The sequence below is a fragment of the Rattus rattus genome, chromosome 5, assembly GCF_011064425.1.
Source record: "Rattus rattus isolate New Zealand chromosome 5, Rrattus_CSIRO_v1, whole genome shotgun sequence".
NCBI classification, from domain to species: Eukaryota; Metazoa; Chordata; class Mammalia; order Rodentia; family Muridae; genus Rattus; species Rattus rattus.
Window position 1 is genome coordinate 64,300,584 of NC_046158.1, and position 10,019 is coordinate 64,310,602.

General features: G+C 37.2%; 1 non-coding gene across 1 annotated transcript; it reads right to left on the bottom strand.

The window, feature by feature from the left end:
* Positions 1 to 330: 330 nt before the first annotated feature.
* LOC116902667 lies at positions 331 to 437 on the bottom strand. Its single transcript, XR_004388229.1, has one exon. It is a non-coding gene; the product is annotated as a U6 spliceosomal RNA (small nuclear RNA).
* Between the last annotated feature and the right edge of the window lie 9,582 nt (positions 438 to 10,019).

The following is a 10,019-nucleotide window of genomic DNA, read 5'->3' on the forward strand; positions in this document are numbered from 1 at the left end:
TATAGTCTTTGGGTAGTGGCTTAGTCCCTGGAAGCTCTGGTTGCTTGGCATTGTTGTACATATGGGGTCTCGAGCCCCTTCAAGCTCTTCCAGTTCTTTCTCTGATTCCTTCAACGGGGTCCCATTCTCAGTTCAGTGGTTTGCTGCTGGCATTCGCCTATGTATTTGCTGTATTCTAGGTGTGTCTCTCAGGAGAGATCTACATCCAGTTCTTGTCGGCCTGCACTTCTTTGCTTCATCCATCTTATCTAGTTTGGTGGCTGTATATGTATGGGCCACATGTGGGGCAGCCTCTGAATGGATGTTCCTTCTGCCTCTGTTCTAAACTTTTAAAATATGGAACGCTTCACGAATTTGTGTGTCATCCTTGCGCAGTGGCAATGCTAATCTTCTCTGTATCGTTCCAATTTTAGTATATGTGCTGCTGAAGCGAGCACCAGATTGATTTTTTAAGATAATGATTGATCAATGTCTTGATTTACTTGATATTCTAATCCTTCTATCAACTATAAACCTTACTTGTTGACTAAGGAAAATTCACCCTTGAATAATATTACATGATTTCTTGGCTAATGTGAAAGATTTGGTGTTAGTTCAAAATATGGAACAGAAATTAGGCCTCACCTTACTTAAGCTCAAATTGATTTCATCTAATGTTGCCATTGGTTTAAAATGTCCAAATTAGACTTTTTATCAATTTCAAGTTTTATAGAAGGAAGAATATATGTTGAACTTATGGTGCCAGAGAGCTAGTAGTCCCTTACTATCATGGCAACGAAGTGTGGCAACAGGCAGGGCTTGTAGCAGAAACAGCAAAGTTATCACAAGAAGAAAACAGAGAGCATGAGTGAACTGGAAATGGTGTAGTTCTTTAATTTCTCAAACTTTGCCCCAAAGACATATATCCTCCAGCAAGGCCACATCCCAGGTCTCCCCAAACAGAGGCAACCAACTGAGGCCCAAACATTCAAATGTCAGAGACCATGGACAATATATTTCATGTAAACCTCCACAAGTACCCGTGTTCAATCCCCACTTTCCTCGGGGAGGCGTCAAATCTCTGAATGAGGCTTGTCACTTTTTTGTCTCAAAACTACCTCAGCACCAAAAAATTTTAGGGTTCATTTAGATGCATGTAGATCAGGAAATACTAGAACTTGAGCTCCAAAGATGAGTACAAACTGTTATTTTCAGGGAAGTATAATAAGTTATGAGAAAGCCTTCATGCTTCTTTGTTTATTAACCCAACACTTTATTTTCTTTGTAAACTATGGTTGTTGTACATTATATATTCTTAATAGAAGACCTGTGTTGCTTTGATTCTAAGTACATATCTTGAGAGTTATTAACTTTCATGGTTTTTTTTTTTTGCTCTTGATTGTGTTTTTTTCCCATTTTATCATATATTTCATTTATTTATTTTTTGTCAGTAATTTTTAAGATATTATTAATTTTACTTTTGAATATTTTTTATTTGAGTATTTTTTATTTACATTTCAAATGTTATCCCCTTTCTCAGTTTCCCATCCATAAACTCCCTATCTCATCCTCTCTTCCCCTTCTATAAGGGTATTTTCCCACCAATCCACCCTTCCTGCCTTTCTTCCAGGACGTTCCCTGGGGGGTCCAGCCTTGGCAGGACCAAAGGCTTCTCCTCCCACGGTTGCCCAACAAGGCCATCCTCTGGTACATATGAAGCTGGAGCCCTGGGTCTGTCCATGTGTACTCTTCGGATAGTGGTTTGGTCCTGGGAGCTCTGGTTAATTGGTATTGCTATTCCTATGGGGTTGCAAATCCCTTCAGCTCCTTCAGATCTTTCTCTGATTCCTCCAGTGGGATCCCCATTCTCAGTTAAATGAATGACTGCAAGCATTCCCCTCTGTATTTGTCTTGCTCTGGCAGAGCCTCTCAGGAGACAGCTATATCAGGCTTCTGTCAGCCTGTACTTCTTGGCATTAGCATTAGCAATATTGTCTGGGTTTGGTGGATATATATATGTATCCATGCATGGGTTGGATCCCCTGCTGATGGGGCATTCTCTGAATGGCCTTTTCTTCAGTCTCTGCTCCAAAGTTTGTCTCTGTATCATCTCCTATGAATATTTTTGTTCCACCTTCTAAGCCGGACTGAAGAATCTACACTTTTGTCATCCTTCTTCTTGAGCTTCCTGTGGTATGTGGATTATATCTTGGATAATCTGAGCCTTTGGGCTAATATCCACTTGTCAGTGAGTGCATATATGTGTGTTATTTTTGTGATTGGATTACCTCACTAAGGATGATATTTTATAGTTCCATCAAATTGCCTAAGAATTTCATAAAGTAACTGTTTTTAATAGCTGAGTACACCATAGTATAAATATACTACATTTTCTCTCTCTACTTCTCTGTTGAGGGACATCTGGGTTCTTTCCAGCTTCTGCCTCCATGGCTGCTATTTCTAAAGCTGCTGTGAACATAGTGGAGCATATGTCCTTCTTATAGGTTGTAGCATTTTTGAGTATATGTCCAGGAGTGGTATACTGTGTCCTCAGGTAAGACTATATCCAATTTTCTGAGGGAGCACCAGACTGATTTCCAGAGTGGTTGTACTAGCTTGCCATCTCATCAGAAATGGAGGAGTGTTCCTCTTTCTCTGCCTCCTTGCCAGCATCTGCTGTCACCTATGTTTTTGATCTTAACTATTTTAACTAGTGTGAGATTAAACATTTCTTTAGGTGCTTCTCAACTATTTGAGGTTCCTCAGTTGAGAATTCTTTGTTTATCTCTGTACCACATTTTATAACAGCGTTCTTTGATTCTCTGGAGTCTAAATTCTTGAATTTCTGATATATTTTGAATGTTAGTCCACCTTCAGATGTAGGGTTGGTAAAGATCTTTTCCTAGTCTATGGGTTGCCATTTTGTCCTATTGACAATGTGCTTCCCCTTACAAAAGATTTTATTTGGTCCCATCTGTCATTTCTTGAACTAAAAGCATAAGCCATCAGTGTTCTGTGTAGTAAGTTCTTCTGTGTGAAAATGTGTTCCAGGCACTTCTCCACTTTCCCTTCTAGTAGATCATCTCATCTGGTTTTATGTGGAGGTCCCTGATCCACTTGGACTTGAGCTTTGTACAAGGAGGTAAAAATGGATAAATTTGCACCTTCTACATGCAGACCACCAGTAGAACCAGCACGATTTGTTGAAAATGTTGTCTTTTTTTCACTGGATGGTTTTGGCTCCATTATCAAAGATGATGAGACCAAAAGTAGGGTTCATTTTTTTATATTCAATTCTATTCCACTGATCTACCTGTCTGTGTATGTACCAATACCATGTGGCTTTCATCATTATTGCTTTATAGTGTAGTTGAGGTCAGGAATGGTGATTCGCTCAGAAGTAATTTTATTGTTGAGAAAAATTTTGATATCCTGGTTTTTTTGTGAATCCAGATAAATTTGTGAATTGCTCCTTCTATCTCTATGAAGAATTGTGTTGGAATTTTGATTGGGATTGCATTGAATCTGTAGATTGCTTTTTATAAAATGGCCAATTTTTATATTAATCCTGCACATCCATGAGCATGGGAGATATATTCTACTTCTGAGGTGTTCTTCAGTTTCTTTCTTTAGAGGTTTGAAGTTTTTGTCACACAGTTATTTCACTTGCTTGGTTAGTTTCACACAAAGATATTTCATATTTTCTATGACTATTTTTAAACTGCGGCAAATTCCTAATATTTTTCCCAGCCTGTTTATCCTTTGAGTAGAGGAAGGCTAGTGATGTGTTTGAGTTAATTTGTATCCAGCCACTTTGCTGTAGTTGTTTATTAGCTGCAGGAGTTCTGTCATGGATTTTTGGGTCCTTTATATATACTATTATATCATCTGAAAATAGTGATACCTCGACTTTCTCATTTTCAATTTGTATCCCTTTGATCTTCTTTGTTGCCTAACTGCTCTGACTAGAACTTCAAGTACTATATTGCACAGATAGGACAAGAGTGGGCAGCCTTGTCTTGTCCCTGATATTAGTGGGATTGCTTCAAGTTTCTTTCCATTTAGTTTAATGCTGGCTCATGGCTTGCTATATATTACTTTTATTATATTTAGCCATGGGCCTTAAATTCCTGATCTCTAGAATATGTTTTGCATGAAGGGGTGTTGTGTTTTCTCAAAGGCTTTTTCAGAGTATAATAAGATAATCATGACTTTTTTTTTCTTTTGAGTTTGTTTATATAGTGGATGATGTTGATTTTCCTTATATTGAACCATTCCTGCACTCTGGGATGAAGACTACTTGACAATAGTGAGTGACCATTTTGACGTGTCATTGGATTCAGTTTGTAAGAATTTTATTCATTTTTGCATCAATAATCATGAGAGAAATTGGATTGAAATTCTCTTTCTTTGTTGAGTCTTTGTGTCCTTTTGGTAAAACTATAACTTCATAGAATGTATTGGGTAGTGTTCTATTTTATTAAATTGTGTAAGACATATTTGTATTAGGTCTTCTTTGAAGGTCTGATAGGATTCTGCACTAAAAACATCTGGTCCTGAGGATTTTTTTTGCTTCGGAGACTTTTAGTGACTGCTCCTATGTACTTAGAGGTTATGGGACTGTTTAGATGGTTTATCTGACCCTGATTTAAATTTGGTGCCCGGTATCTATCTATAAAATCATCCATTTCTTCTAGATTTTTCAAGTTTTGTTGAGTATATTTAGAGTATTTTGTAGTAGGATTTGTTGATTGTTTGAATCAGTTTCTATTGATATATCTCAATTTTCATTTCTGATTTTGTTAATTTGGACACTGTCTCTGTGCCCTCTGGTTATTCTAGCTAAGAATTTATCTATCCTGTTGATTTTCTCAAAGAACCTGCTCTTAGTTTTGTTGATTGTTTTTATAGTTCTCCTTTTTTTCAACATGGTTGATTTCAGCCCAGAGTTTGATTATTTCCTGACAGCTACTGCCTCTGCATGTATTTGTTTATTTTTGTTCTAGAGCTTCCAGGTATGTTATTAAGCTGCTCCTGTGTGCTCTCTTTAATAATGTCTTTATGGAAGCACTTAGAGCTATGAGTTTTCCTTGTAGAATTGCTTTCATTGTGCACCATAAATTTGGGTATGTTGTGCCTTCATTTTCATTAAATTCCAAGAAGTATTTAATTTACTTCTATATTTCTTCCCTGATCAAGTTTTGATTGAGTAGAGAATTGTTCCATTTCCATGTGTATGTGGGCATTCTGTTGTTGTTGTTGTTGAAGACTAATCATAGTCCGTGGTGTTCTGATAGGAAACATGAGATAATTTCAATCTTCTTATGCTGGCTGTGGCTTGTTTTTCCTCAGATTATAAGGTTAATTTTGGAAAAGGCACATTGAGTTGCTGAGAAGAAGATATATTCTTTTGTTTTAGGGTGTAATATGCTGAAGATATATGTTATTCCATTTGGTTCACTACTACTGTTAGTTCCACAGTGTCTCTGTTCTATTTCTGTTTCCTTGATCTGTCCATTGGTGACAGTAGGATGTTAAAGTCTACTACTAAGTCTACTACTATTACTGTGTGAGATTCAGTGTGAGCTTTGAACATCAGTAATGTTTCTCGTTGTAAGAGGTAGATATATGATTGCCTAGTTCTCTTCTTCTGGGATTGCTGTAGGATAAGTTTCTTGTTTTCTTTTTTGGGGAAGGGGTATAGTTTCCCTCCTTGAGTTGGAATTTTCCTTCTGTTCTCCTCTGTGGAGCTGGATTGCAGGAAAGATATTGTTTAAATTTCACTTTGTTGCTCCCTTCCTGTCTCCATCTGTGCCTGGAGTTAAGGCTGCTTACAACCGTCCATTCCCAAATCCTGCCAGTAAAGAGTTGAACTCCCAGGAGGTCACTCTCTCCCAAGCCTACATGAGAAACACAACTAACTCCAATAACTGTCCAAAAAGACACCTGTCAGAAGCACACAGGGCACAGAAACTGAAGAGAAGCTGGAGACAGGAACCTACCCATCTCCATTTGAGCCTAGAGCCAAAACTGGCCCACAGCCCTCCAGATCCAAATCCTGAGGGAGCTGGACTCACAGGAGTGCTCACTTTCTTAAGATCACAAGTTCACAGAACCATAGGAGAAACAAGCTCATGTCAGATGAAGCAAGATCAACTAATTCCAGAGATAACCAGATGGTGAGATACAAGAACGAGTATCTAAGCAACAAAAACCAAGATTACTTGGCATTATCAAGCCAGTTTTCCAACCACAGCAAGTCCTGTATACCTAAACACACCAGGAAAGCAAGAAGATATAGATTAAAATCACATCTAATAATGATAGAAAGGACATAAATAACTAACTTAAAGAAATACAGGAGAACACAGGTAAACAGATAGAAGCTCCTATAGAGGAAACACAAGAGTCCTTTAAAGAATTACAGGAAAATAGAACAAAACAGATGAAGGAGTTGAACAGAACCATCAAGGATCTAAGAAATGGAAATGGAAACAATAAAGAAATCACAAAGTGTCACAACACTGGAGATAGAAAATCTCAGACAGAGATCAGGAGTAATAGGTACAAGCAACACGAGCAGAATACAAGAGATAGAAGAGAATCTCAGGGGCAGAATATACCATAGAAAATATTGACACAACAGTCAATGAAAATGCAAAATGCAAAAAACTCCTAACCCAAAACATCAAGCAAATGCAGGAGACAATGAGAAGACCAAACCTAAGAACCTAATGTGTATATGTATGTGTATATATATATATATATATATATATATATATATATATGTAAAGATTCCAAACGTAAATGGCCAGTAAGTAATCTTTAACAAAATTGTAGAAGAAAACTTTCCTAACCAAAAGAAAGAGATGCCTGTGCATACCCAAGAAGGCTACAGAATTGCAAGTAGATTGGACCAGAAAAGAAATTCTCCTTGTCACATACTAGTCAAAACACCAAATGCAGAAACAAAGACAGAATATTAAAAGGCTTAAGGGTAAAAGTCCAAGTAACATATGAAGGCAGACTAATCAGAATTACAACAGACTTTTCAACAGAGACTGATGAAAGCTGGGCAGATGCCATACAGACCCTAAGAGAACAAAAACACCATCCAGGTCTACTATAGCCATCAAAAGTATGAATTAACATAGATGGAAAAAAACAAGATATTCCATGACAAAAAAAAACCAAATTTACACAAATTTAGCCTTACAAAGTATAACAGATGGAAAACTACAACACAAGGAGGGAAACAACACCCTAGGAAAAACAAGAAAGTCATTTTCTTTCAACTAACCCAAAAGAAGATAAGCACACAAACATAATTCTACTTGTAACAACAACAAAATATCAGGAAGCATCAATAACTATTCCTGACTATCTCTTCAATTAGTCAATTACATTCCCTAATAAAAGGACATAGGCTATTAGACTGAAAATATAAACAAGACTGCATACAGGAAATGCACCTCAGTGACAAAGACAGATCCTACCTCAGAGAAAAGGCAGGAATTTTTTTCCAAGCAAATGGTCCCAGGAAACTTATTTGAGTAGCCATTCTAATATCGAATAATATTGACTTTTATTATAAAAAGATAAGGAGGAAATATTTGTATTATCAAAGGAAAAAGTAACAAAGATAAACTGTCAAATCTGAACATGTATGCTCCAAATGCAAGGGCAACCTCATTCAAAAAAAAAACTTTACTAAAGCTTAAAGCATACATTGCATCATACAGAATAATAAAAAGACACTTCAACACACTACTCTCTCCAGTGAACAGATCATGGAAACATAAAATAAAGAGAGACACAGTGAAACTAACAGAAGATATGAACCAAATGAATTTAACAGATATCTATAGAACATTTCATCCTGAAACAAAATAATATACCTTCTTATCAGCACCTCATGATACTTCCTCTAAAATTGATCATATAATTGGTCACAAAATAGGTCTCAAATGATAGAAGATGAATTAAATAATTCCATGCATCCTATAGGATCACCATGGACTAAGGCTTGTATTAAATAAAAAAAAAAAAATAGAAATCTCACATACAAATGGAAGCTGAACAACACTCTATTCAATGAAAACTTGGTTAAGAAAGAAAAAAGAAAGAAATCAAAGACTTTTTAGCATTCAATGAAAATGAAGACACCACATATCAAAACTTATGGGATACAATAAAAGCAGTTCTATGAGGAGAACTCATAGCTCGGAGTGCCTCCAAAGAGAATATGTAGAGAGCATACACTAGCCACTTGACAGCACACCTCAAAGTTCTAGAACAAAAAGAAGCAAATACACCCAAGATGAGAAGACAGCAGGAAATAATTAAATTCATGGGTGAAATCAGCCAAGTAGAAACAAAAAGAAATATACAAGGAATGCACAAAACCAGGAACTGGTTCTTTGAAAAAATCAATGAGATAGATAAACCCTTAGCTAGACTAACCAGAGGGCACAGAGAGTGTATTCAAATTAACAAAATAAGGGAGACATCACAACAGAAACAGAGGAAATTTAAAAAATTATCAGATCCTACTAAAAACCCTATTCTCACAAAGCTGGAAAATCTGGATGAAATGGACAATTTTCTAGACAAATACCAGTTACCAAAGATAAATCAGGATCAGATAATAGATCTAAACAATCCCATAACATCTAAAGAAATAGAGGAAGTTATTAAAAGTTCCCCAACCAAAAAAATTCCAGGAACATATGGGTTTAGACCTAATAGCAACACTCTTCAAACAGTTCTACAAAATCCAAACAAAAGGAACACTACCCAATTTGTTCTGTGAAGCCACAGTTACATGACACCAAAATCACACAAAGACTCTACACAGAAAGTGAACATCAGAACAATTTCGTTTATGAATATCAATGCAAAAATAATCAATAAAATTCACACAAACCAAATCCAAGAACACATCAAAATGGTCATTTACCATGAGCAAGCAGGCTTCATCCCAGGGTTGGAGACATGCTTCAATATACAGAAATCCATCAATGTAATCCATTATATGAACAAATTTAAAAAAAAAGACCTCATACCAATATTATCCAAACTATTCCACAAAATTGAAACAGATGGAGCACTACCGAATTCCTTCTATGAAGCCACAATTACTCTTATACCTAAACCACACAAAGACCCAACAAAGAAAGGGAACTTCAGACCAATTTCCCTTATGAATATCGACGCAAAAATACTCAATAAAAATCTGGCAAACCAAATCCAAGAGCACATCAAAACAATCATCCACCATGATCAAGTAGGCTTCATCCCAGGCATGCAGGTGTAGAGGGCCGCAATAACATTCGCCACCACTAGATGGCGCTGGCTTCCACTGCGCCCCACGTGGAAGGCCAGGATAGCCTCCGCCATTACAAGATGGCGCTAGCCTTCCCCGCGCTAGCCAACTTCCTTTCAGGAAGTTAACTGTGCGCATGTGCAAGAGTGCCTTCGTGCCAGGTCTTTGCCCACTCCAGGGCGTGCTTTATGAGATCATGAGTAAACAACCAATCAGGTGTGGATGCGCCGCGCTAGGGTCTATATAAGCGCGCCATGTTGGCGCGCCTAGGCTTCTCCATAAGGTTAAAATAAAAGTTTGTTCACAGCAAGGATTTCTATGTGCCCGCGTGTTTCTTGCCGGCGAGAGTTCGCGCATGGGACATGCAGGGATGGTTTAATATATGGAAAACCATCAACATGATCCATTATATAAACAAACTAAAAGAACAAAACCACATGATCATTTCATTAGATGCTGAGAAAGCATTTGACAAAATTCAACACCCCTTCATGATAAAAGTCCTGGAAAGAATAGGAATTCAAGGCCCATACCTAAACATAGTAAAATCCATATACAGCAAACCAGTTGCTAACATTAAACTAAATGGAGAGAAACTTGAAGCAATCCCACTAAAATCAGGGACCAGACAAGGCTGCCTACTCTCTCCCTACTTATTCAATATAGTTCTGAAGTTCTAGCCAGAGCAATCAGACAACAAAAGGAGGTCAAGGGG